Here is an 11,829-nt window from a genome sequence, read left to right on the forward strand (position 1 = left end):
GAACCCAGGGGCACTCTACCACTGAAATACAAGCTCCCCTACCCCCAGCCCTTTTTAAAAAAAAAAATGTTGAGACAAGGTCTAAATTGTCGGGGCTGGTGAGATGGCTCAGTGGTCTAAAGCACCTACTTAGAACAAGCTTAGCAAAGCACAAGGACCGTGGTTCAATCCCCCAGCACCACATGCCAGCCAGCCCCGCCCCCTGGTGGGCTGAGCTGGTTACACACACACATAAATAAAAAAAAATTAAAAAATATAAATAAATTGTCTAAGCTGGACTTGAGCTTGCAGTCTTCCTGTGTCAGCCTCCCAAAGTACTGGGATTAAGATGTGAGCCATCGCCTTTTGGTTCCGCCGATCCGCGGCCTAAGAGGCAGTCATGGCGCCCAGCCGGAATGGCATGATTCTGAAGCCCCACTTCCACAAGGACTGGCAGCGGCGTGTGGCTACGTGGTTCAACCAGCCAGCTCGGAAGATCCGCAGGCGCAAGGCCCGGCAGGCCAAAGCGCGCCGCATCGCCCCGCGCCCCGCGTCCGGGCCCATCCGGCCCATCGTGCACTGCCCCACCGTGTGCTACCACACCAAGGTCCGAGCCGGCAGGGGCTTCAGCCTGGAGGAGCTGCGGGTGGCCGGTATTCACAAGAAGGTGGCCCCGACCATTGGCATCTCGGTGGACCCGAGGCGGAGGAACAAATCCACCGAGTCCCTGCAGGCCAACGTGCAGCGGCGGAAAGAGTACCGCTCCAAGCTCATCCTCTTCCCCAGGAAGCCATCGGCCCCCAAAAAGGGAGACAGCTCGGCTGAAGAACTCAAGTTGGCCGCCCAGCTGACAGGACCTGTGATGCCCATCAGGAATGTCTACAAGAAGGAGAAGGCCAGGGTCATCACAGAGGAGGAAAAGAACTTCAAGGCATTGGCCAGTCTGCGCATGGCCCGTGCCAACGCCCGGCTCTTTGGCATCCGGGCGAAGAGAGCCAAGGAAGCCGCAGAGCAGGATGTTGAGAAGAAAAAATAAAACACTGTTGGGATCTTGTAATAAATGCTCAGAAAAGCCAAAAAAAAAAAAAAAAAAGATGTGAGCCATCATAACTGGCTACATTTTCTTCCTATATGTTAATACACATAGCTCTGATTTATTTTTCAGCAGTTAACAGTTAACTGTGTGACTAAACTACTATTTATCCAAATTTGAGAACACTGGGCTGTTCCTAACCTTTTACTACTTGACTCACGCTACAAATAAATCTTTGTTGGTGTCTCATAGTTGTAACTTTATTTAACTTTAATTAAATTTTAAAATTAAGCAACAAAAGTAGATTTCCATTCAGTATAACTTAGAATAGCATTTTGGATATTTTGGGGCTAAATTATTAGAACGAATTTCATTGTTTTATGTAAATTTAAAATTGCATATGCAGCTTGCAATATATTTGTTAGAACTGCTTGAAAATGTCACTGGTGGTGGCCTGATTTCCCTATTGGACAAAGAGCCTCGTGAGGGTAGCTCTTTGGAGCCTCCATCTGCCTGGGTTTCTCCCGTGTCCCCTGTAATCACTCAACCTGACATGGAGCAGGTGCTTAAGACATTTCTGTTGAATGAACGGACAAATCAATGACCCTCTGTTCTCTCCCAGAAGAAATGGATGCTTCCCAGCTTCCAGCTGTACTGAGCATCTTTCTCGGAGCAGGCTAAAGCAGGACGGTACTGACAGGGCTTCCAATCCCCAGGCACTTTCCTCAATAACCTTTATAGAGTAGGAGTGACACTATCATTTAAAAAGAAAGTACACATGTGTGTGGCCTCCATAAGCCCGCTGTTATGTTAATTAAAGTGATTTAAAAAAAAAAAAGGTTCCAAGTCTGATTAAGCCATCAAGTGAGCTAAATTTGGACAAAATTTCCGAGGTTGTAGGTACTCATATACTACTTTCACAATATGCCACCAGTGAATGAATGAACGATGAAGCCTTCGGGGCAGCCCTGGGATCAAGGGTCTGAGGCTGCCAGCGCAAGCAGAGCTCTGGAGCCGCCAAAGCAGGGGAAAGATAACCACACAGACGCAGGTACCCGCGTGGGCAAGAGGGCAGTTGCGTCCGTCTCTTTAAAGCAGGAGCCATGCCTGTTACCTGAGACAGAGCTTCCAACAAGGGGTGGTACTGCGTGTTTGGCGACACCTAGGAACTCCTAGGTAGGCGAGCAGACCTAAAGAGATCGTCCGAGAAGCTACCTCGTGTATGCTGCGCAAAGACGCAGCCGACAGGGTGGATAGCTCCGCAGCCCAGCGCCTAGCAGGCTAACTGTAGCGACGGGAGTGGGTGCGCGTGCGTACTGGCATGCGCCCGTCGCTGGAACCCGCTCGAGTCCGTGCATGCGTTTGAAAGGTTAAAAAAAAAAAAAGTCCCGTGGGGGCCCGCGACAATTTGGGCCCCCAGTCTGGACGACATGCGCGCGTGCGCATAAACGCCCTCCTCCACTGCCCCTCCGAGTGGTGTAGAGTACAGCTTCGCTTCTCTCAGCCCTCTCGAGGCGCGAGCCCCCGAGGTAAGTGACTGGTTCCTTGCAGAAGAGACGGCCCGCCGAGCGAAAGGAGAAGGCACGCGGAGCTAGGAGAAAGGAGAAACCGCCTGGACAGGTTGAGGAGTGCAGCTCGCGGGTTGGAATACACACACAACCCGCCCCTCTCACATCCCTGGGGGCTGCGGAAGTGCTCTGGAGATTGGAGCTGCACGAAACCAACCAGTGAACTACCATTCCCAGAGGGTAGCGCGGTGATGCGCCTACGACTCCCGGCAGCCTCCGCGTGCCAGGCTCTTTTCAGCTCGCAGCCTGTTTAGACGAAACTACATTTCCCAGGAGGCCTCGCGCGAAGCGGCTTGGAAGTGGGCAGCCTGGAAGTCACTCGGGCCACTGGAGCTGGCGGCGTTTCCAGCGGTCGGCGCGGGGCCGGGCGCTGCGGTCCAGGGGCCTGCGGGGCGGGTGGCCAGGACGCTCAGGTATGTGGCTTCAGGTGCAGGAGCGGCCTCGCGCAAGGGTGGCGAGGAATCAGTAGCTGCTTGGACCCCGGGGGTCAGCGCGGGCGGGCGACCGGGCGGACGGCCGGGTGTGGGCACTGGCTGTGGGGGGCGGCGGCGCCGAGACTCACGCCCTCCAGACCCGGCGGGACGCGTGCCCGCATGGCTCAACTTTTCAAGACGTGCAGCCCAGCGCCGGCGGGGAACAGCTTGGAGTCGGGGAGCTGTGGGTACACGTCCCGGCTCTGCCATTCGGGAGCTGCGGTCTAGGGAAACCGCGCCGAGCCACAATTTTCCCTTCGGTAAAACGGAGAAGGAGAATATCTTTTGCTGGGAATTCTGTGGAGATGTTGAGATCTGGCACATAAAACATTTGCCACATATGAGGTACTTATATGTTTGCGTTATTGTTAGCTGCTGGAGAAATGAGGTAAGATATTATTGATTACATAGTGTGACCATAGGGTGACGGTTAGTTGAGCTGGGTCCATGGTTAACATTCAGTGCAGGGTAGCTGCTGCTAACTGAAATTATTTTGTTAAAATCTTTGAATTGGGAATCGGAGAGATCCAGATTCCAATTTAGGCACCGCCATTTACCAGCTATGTGACCTTGGGCAATTGACTTGCCTCTCTGTGCCTCAGTTTCCTTATTTGTAAAATAAGGACTAAAGCAGTAGCCACTTCATAGAGTTGTTTGGAAGATGCAACGAGAATGCAAAGTGTCTAGCACAGCAGTTGGCCCATAGCTCTTAGGAAATAGTATTTATTCAGCATTTTGCCAGTGGCTCAGAGACCTTCTGAGAGAGAGGCCCTAGGTGTAATGTTGATCTTCGGAGCTGACCAGACTCAAAACTGGTCCGGTTGACCTTCCACCTGCAGCCTCATGTTCCTCATTTATAGATATGGAAAAATCACACACATTCCCTCAGAAGGTTGTAAGGATTTACTGATACTGCATTCCGAGTCTGAAACATCCATCACTAAGCAGCAGCCCTTATGTATTATAATTGTTTTTCTTCAATATTCTCCATCTGGCCCAAAGACTGCCTAACTGTGGGCTGTGACATGACAGCCCTAAGCTCCCCCACACATTTGCTCCCAGCCTCAGTGTCCCATCTGTGAAATGGTAGTCATAGGACTTTTATGCCAGAATTGTTCTGGTGATTCCAGGAGATAATTCATGTATAGTGTTTAGCACAGAGCCCAGCATATATTAAATATTTAATAAGTCTATCTTTTTTGTTGCTTCTTTCTTTATTTGGGGGGGAGGGTACTTGGAATCAGACTCAGGACATTGTGCTTGCCAGATAGGCACTGTGCTGCTGAGCTAGATCTGCAGCCCTCTCTCTTTTGTATGCTGCTCTGTTTCTATTTGTACCCATAGCAGTGGGGGGGACAAGGTTTGTGCTTTTTACCCATCCTCCCTAAAGTTTTCTTGCCAAAAGTTGAATTGTGGAACATAATTGAAGTGTAAGGGGCTGAGAGGAGTTGTTGACTTGCCATTAGCAGCTGACTGCATACAGCCTACCCCTTCAAGCTTGTATATTCACTATGGCTTAAAGGTTATTTTATGTCATTTTCTGGTGCTGAGGATGGAATTCAGAGCCTTGTGCATACTAACTGTGCTATCTGCCACTAAGCTGCACTCAGCTCTTGTCTTTTAAAATTATTGTCCCAGCGGTCAGCTCTTGACTCTCTCAGAGCCATACTAACCTTGAGCTCTAGCTCCAGATAAGGAGACTTTGTTTCCTTGATGTCCCTCATTGGCCATCGTTGGGCACTGTAAAAACATGTCCACCTTTATCTCCTCCTCTTCCTGGACCTGGTAGTAGTCCAGGAGGAGGGCCTATCTTGGTAAATGGGCCAACACTGACTCAGTCACCCAAGCCACAGACTTGGGAGTTGCTTATCTCCATCCTTTCCTTATTCAGTTGATTGGGAAGGATGGAGACACCATTGTCACAGAAACACCATTTCATTGGCCCATACTGGTCTATTATCTGATGAGCACTGGATTGTCCACCATATCCTGAATATAGTTTTTTTCTGACAGGGTCAAGCTCTTAAAGTTACCAATAATTAACACAGGTGAACATGTACATATGTGTTAATTAGGGATAGAGAATTCATTTTGGGCTTGGCTAGATTGCAGTGGCTCAGATGTGGCAGGATCTGGCATTCAAGGGACCCATTTCTATGGTTTTAGCTTGGCAAAGGTGAGCTGAGTTGTTCATTTATTTCTGAAAAATTATACTCTGTCATCACCAGAAATAAGGCAATGATTTAAAAGTAAAATAAAATAAAACCATGGTTGATCTCATTGTTAATGACAACAGCACATGGTTTAAGAATTAAATGTGAGCCTGTTAGACATTGCAGTTGTTAGGTGGTAAATCAAAAATGGAATTTAAAATGTGTGGTGATTGGTACACATTTTGCTAATATGTTTCAAACTTAGGTTTAATAATTTGTGAAATCTAGATTAGGAGTATTTACATTTTAATGAAAGAATCTAACAGTTGTTTCTTTAAAACTACAGTGTTTTTAGATTTTAGGCTAACAAGCTATTGAACTGGTTTGTGCATGTGTGTTTTCTTTAAGAATATTCTGATTTTTAGGATTGTTCTGGTCATGACCTTCGTGGTGTGTGTGATTGGTTTCAATTTGGCTTTAAAGAGTTGTGCAAGAAATACACACTCATTGTAACATGCCAAAAAGAACAAAGATATAGAAGAAAAAGAATAGGTACTTGCCTGGCAAGCGCAAGGGCCTGAGTTCAATCCCCAGTCCCCCCACCTCCAAAAAAAAAAAAAAAAGAATAGATGCCATCCTCCACTCGAATCCTGTTTCCCCAGGGATAAACATTAATTTCAACTGGGAGTAGTGAGTACTGACTGTCAGGTCAAGGAGTTTCATAATGAACAGAATAGATATACTCTGTGTTGCTTATATCAACATTTTCCCCCCTTCTCTTCCTTTCCTTTCTCTCCTCTGAAAAAGGAGCGTTTGGGATTGGGATGCACATACTTGCAGTTTGATTATTTTCAAATAATGATTAGACATATCCCATCAAGTTATTACATATGAGGGCCGGCCAAATAGCTTAGCAGATTAAAGCTCCTGCAAGTAGGCACAGGGCCCGGGGGTTCGATCTCCCACCTGCCTACTGTGCCGGCCCTGCCCCTTGGGCACACTGAGCCAGCAATTGAGACTGGGTGTGGTGGCACGCACCTGTAATCCCAGCTCTTGGAAGGCTGTAAACAGGTGGATCACTACGAGTCCAATCTAGTAGTGAGAACCTCAACACCCTGTAGATCCTTCCCTAAACCCCCCCCCCAAAAAAAAAAACACAAAGTTATTACACATGGGCCTAACTCACTGAATTTATTTTATTTTTTGAATTTAATGATTGTACCAATATACATTCTTCAGCATGGAGAGATTATGCCTTATCTGACATTTCCCTCCTGCTGGAAACTAAGGTTGTTGCTGAGATTTATTTTACCTTGTCAAGCACACATCCAATACTCCTTTTGCTGCCTTAAATACAAACAGTATAGTGTAGTGACTAAAGACACAAACTCTGGGGTCTGCAGGGCCTGGATTCAAATTCTACTGTGCCTGTGTAAATTGTGCCACATTGGGTTAGCAAAAATGAGAGTGATACCAGTACTTTCCTCATGAAGGAGTTCCTGAGAACTTATTCAGTGTCAAGCTTATAGGGCAAGGTCTGGTGCCATTGTTACAGGTGATCTTTAAAAATCCAAAGTAACTTATTGGAAATGCCAGGTAGAGATAAGAAGAGTTATAAAGCCAAAGCCTACCTTTGAGAGTTTTAGGGCAAGAGACGTAGCTCCTCTGGAATGAAGAGAGGAAGCTTTGGTGAGAGAAGGAACAGCAGCCAGCAAGGCGGCCTGACTGAAGCAGGTGGTGGCGGTGAGGGGCTGCAGGGCGAGCATCTGTGGGAAATAGCGCTTCTCATATGTGAGTAGTGTGTAGTGGTTAGCAGATGGCTTAGGTGGCAGTCTGCTCTGGGTTCAAATCTCAGTCCACCCACTCATTAATAAATGAATTTTTTGTCTTCATTGGCAAAATGGGGTTGGTAGTAGTCTTTACCTCAGTAGTAGTTGGAGACTGAATGAAATGTCTGCCAACGCAGCCCACAGGACTATCATTAGCTCTGTGTCAGCTACTGCCCTCATTTTATTCAGTTGACCTACTGTGTGTCACGTCCTGTTCTAGGCAGTGCTGACTGAGCAGTGAACACGGCAGATGAGATCCTTGCCCATGTATTTGCTTTTTAGCTGCAGAGTCACATAATAAACAAAATAATTTCAGATTTTTTTAATTAAAAGAAAAAAAGCCAGATCCTGCCACTTACAGATGTTTTTAAGTATTATGGAGAAAATAACAGGGTAAGAGGATAGAAAGCAGCTGCTGGGAGGGATGGTGGGGGAAGGGGAGGTTACTCAGACAGTCAGGGAAGGCCGGAGTTACGTGAGCTGAGGTGGAATGAGCAAGCGGTGCCAGCTGTGCCAGGAGTTTGGGGAAACACATTCAGAGGAGAGGGACAGAAAGTGTGAAGGTCCGGGAATGCATTTGCTATAATGTATCATGACTAGGAAGAGTGCATTTCTTTCAAGTTCACACTACTTTACTTTTTATAAAATAGTAATAGCAGCAACTGTTTGCCCAGTGCTTACTCTGTGCTAGATGCTCTTCTGAGCATTTCACGCATCCTTAGTTAATCTTGACAGCCATCCAGTGACATAACTTTATTGAACTCATTTTAGAGATGAGGAAACTGACTCAGACGCATGCTCTTCACACTCTCTCTTCCTAGGTCCTCTTTCCTCGTCAGAGGCAAATTGAGGAAGTGGACACATTTCCTTTCCAGGTCATTGGACTGGCAAAGCAGGCTATATTTAGTACCTCATTGATGCGGCAGCAGGAGCGGTCTGGGATGTTAGGGCATCTCTCCCACAGAGGCTAAGACAGGGCAGTGTTGATGTCTGTTGGAGTGGTTTGTTAATGCTTTCCAATTTCAAAACTAATGGTCTTTCGCAGAGCTTATTCAATCAAAGAAAGTGACTTGTTTGGCTGCCACCAAACATGGCTGACATGAGACATTGTAGAATATGAAGAGATGAACAGGGGTAGAGTCTCATTTGGCCGAGTTTTCTCAGGGAACTTGGGCTTACAGAAGCCATGGTGTTTTAAGCTCCATGCCAGCCTATTGGACTGTTAAAGTGGCATACTACAACCCAGCAATTAAAATGCTGCCGCTGGCCCCACAAGCCAGTCCCCCCACCCCAACTTCTCTGTAGCACTGTGCATGTGACCATTTTGATTTGATACAGCTTGGACCTCGTGGGTTGTTAAGTTTGAATGAAGGCTCTCCCTGGTTAGATGTGAGGGCAGGAGTGAGTGCTTTGAAGGCCAGAAGTACGGAGAGCATCTTTCATCCATTCAAGACATCTTTTCTACTTTGCCCGAGTGCCACACGCCATGCTAGACACTGGGGGCAAGAAGATTGAATAAGACACTTGTTCTAAAGGCCCCATAGTCATGCTGTCCAGCAGACATATAATGTGAAGAGCTAGAATTTGGGTCAAGCACTTACCTAGCAGGTATAGGCCCTGTGTTCCTTCCCCAGTGCCACAGAAAAGAAAATTAAAAGATGTATAAGGTAAGCCACTGACAAAGACCACGTATATAATGTTTTCTACTGGCCACATTTAAAAAAAGAAAAAAAAATACAAAATGCAGAAATTAGTTTTAATCATATATTTTATTTAATCCAAAATATTTCAACATACAATCAATATAAAATTACTACTACTACTATTATTATTATTATTTTGCTTTTTAAAGACAGCTTATCACTGTGTCATCCAGGCTGGCCTCAGATTCACAATTCTGCTGCCTTGGTTCCTGAGTCCTGAAATTATGAGCGCTGGTTTGAAATATAAAAATTATTAACACTGTGTTGTTCAGGCTAGCCTTGGACTCTGGGATTCAAGCAATCCTCTGCCTTAGTCTCCTGAGTAACTGGGACTACAGCATGGTCTTCCGCACGCATCCAGGTTGTAATGGGTATGTTACACTTCCGGGACATCACAGTCTGTACTAGCCACATTTCAAGTGCTTGGTAGGCACATGTAGCTAATGGCCACCATATTGAATAGTGTAGGCATAAGACATGAGACTCAGGTATAAATCAAGAATGGTGGTTGACTGTGATAGGTCCCATATGTCATCCTTGTGTTTGTCTCCTTTACTGGGTTTCTTCCCTCCCTTCCTTTCTTGCCTCCAGGGAATGAATTCAAGGCCTCTGTGCTCTTTAAAGGAGCTATATTCCCAGCCCATCCCTGCTTTATTTTGTTTAGTGGAGAAGGATGGGTGAGTGATGAAGAAAGCATCTTTATCATCAGCAGATACAGGGAACCCTACAGCTGTCATCCATCAAAGGTGGCTGTGTGCCTGGCACTGTGCTTAGTGTTGCTGGGCCTTACCTGTGTTCTGAGGTTGCAGGTGAAGAAGCTGAAGTGTGGCACTTACACAGGGTTGGGAAGTGGTAGGGGTAAAGTTTGAGCTGAGTTGAGTGTCTGTCCTTTATTTACTGGTGCTGGGGATGGAATGGGGACTTTGGGCATACTCAGCACATGTGCTGTCACCAAGCTACACCCTCAGCCCTCAGAGTCTGTCCTGTAGTTCAGATTGGGTTTCTTCCCTATGTTTCTGTAGTTGATTCTTTACTTCAGATGCTGTGAGTTCCGAGAATTCTTTTTTTATTTCAGAAAATTCCACTCTGAGTTCCTCTATGACTTTCTGCTGTTGCTTATTTACTACTGACGTTATTAATTCATACATTTGAGCTGAGCTAGTGTCCTCTGCACTTGTTCTGGGTGGGCATGGGGTTTCCTCCATATGTTTCTGCATTTGATTCTTTACTGCATATGTTATTAATTCAGGGATTTCTTTTTCATTTCCAATCTGAGTTCCTCTATACCTTTCTGTAGCTGTTTCTTTATTTCAGAAGCCATTGATTCATTGCTTTCAGCTGTGTGAGTCCCACTTTGTTCTATGTTAGTGTCCTCTGTACTTGTTATAGGTGGACTTGGGTTCTGAGATTGCATTTTGCTTCTTCTTGTGGTCATTTTGTGTAGCACTGTCTTCTGACCTTTGTTGTAGATCTTTGATGCAGTTATAACCTTAGCACGTACTTAAGTTTGGGTACAGATCTACAAAGTTTGGATTTATACAGTTGTGCCTGGCTTGGGTCTGGCTGCTGTGCTCAGCTCCTTCCTGCTGCTGCCCTTGGCAAGATGTTCTACTCCTGGACTAGCTGGGTGGTTCTGTCCCCTACACTCTCTGCAGAGATTGCAGCTACAGGGTTTCACCCCAGGCCTGTATGCCAGGCCTGAGCTGAGTCAAGGTGGAGTAGTGGGGAGAGGCAACTCTCCCCCACACTCTCTGGGCCTGGTCTAGGACTGGATCTGGGGGTTCCCGGAACGCGACAGAAATTCCTACTCAGTGGGCGGGGTGGGGGGGTACTACGGAGTGGTGGGGGGCATCCCAAGGGGGTGAAAGAGGGTCTCACCCATGCTGCGCCTGGGTTGGGACCAGTAGGTCCTGCTGGCGCAGGGTAGTGGGAAGCTCTCCCACACACTCACTGGGTCTGGGCTAGGACTGGATCTAGGGGTTCCGGAATGCGGCAGAAATTCTTACTATGTGGGTGGCGTGGGGGAGGTGCTACAGAGTGGTGGGGGGCGTCCCAAGGGGGTGGAAGAGGGTCTCACCCACTCTGCGCCTGGGCTGGGATGGCAGGTCCCACCGGCACAGGGTAGCCGGAAGCTTTCCCACACCCATCCTGTAGTTAGATCTGTGTTGTTCAAATCACTCTCTATTGGAGTGTTCAAGTGGGAAAGGGTCTGAGTTTTCAGCAGAGAAAGCCCTGGGAAAGAGGTATGTAAAGTGGATTCCCAGAGTTTGTCAGCCTTGATTCTGAGTTTATGTTGGTGCTGAGTGAGTACCTGCCAGACCCAGTCCTGAAATTGAGCTCTGTGTTGGTGGACATAGACCTTATCTTCCAGAAAAGGAGAGCTGGGGATGGGGGAAGAGGGGAAGGAACAGGCCCAGGCTGTTTGAAAACTTATTTCTGAACTGCTCTTTGGATGTGAAGCCGCTTTCCCCTTGTGTCTGCTGACTTCCTGGTCTCTGGGGCCCGCTGGGTGTCCATGCAGCCTCTGGAGTACTGTAAGCTCAGCCACAGCACAGCTTAGATGCCAGTCTTGTTTTACTCTGTGCCAGAAACCTCTCTGGGTGAGTAGGGCAGGAGAGGATGTCACTGTGACTTCCTCTGTCAGCACTGTGGTGGGGTCACTTCTCCATACTATCTTGGTTTGGGACTTCCTAATGGCAGAAAGGATCTGGGCCTTCTACCCAAACCAGGCAGATGCTGGGAGTGCGGACTTTGTTCATGCCTCCAGGTGGTGATTCACCACACTTACCTCCTACTGCTGGACAGTGCCTGACATGTGAAAGATGCTCAGTAAGAATTTGTGGCTGAATTAACCACTAACCAGCCTTCACTGAGTTGATTGCTCTTTTTTTTTTTTTTTTTAAATTAGAGAGTAAACCCAGGGCCTTTGCACTGAGCTACCTTCCTAGCCCTTTTTATTGTTTATTTTGAGACAGGATCTTACTAAGTTGCCAGGCTAGGCTCAGATTTACAGTCCTCCCTGAGCCTTTCACAGTACTGGGATTACAGGTGTGCTCCACCATGCTGCACCACTGGGCTCTTATGTACAGGG

General features: G+C 47.3%; 1 pseudogene; it reads left to right on the forward strand.

Annotated features, from left to right (window-relative positions):
• The first annotated feature begins 346 nt into the window (after positions 1-346).
• LOC101588249 lies at positions 347-1,056 on the forward strand (annotated as a pseudogene).
• The last annotated feature ends 10,773 nt before the right edge of the window (positions 1,057-11,829 follow it).

The sequence above is a fragment of the Octodon degus genome, unplaced genomic scaffold (genome assembly GCF_000260255.1).
Source record: "Octodon degus isolate 3935 unplaced genomic scaffold, OctDeg1.0 scaffold00083, whole genome shotgun sequence".
Classification (NCBI taxonomy): domain Eukaryota; kingdom Metazoa; phylum Chordata; class Mammalia; order Rodentia; family Octodontidae; genus Octodon; species Octodon degus.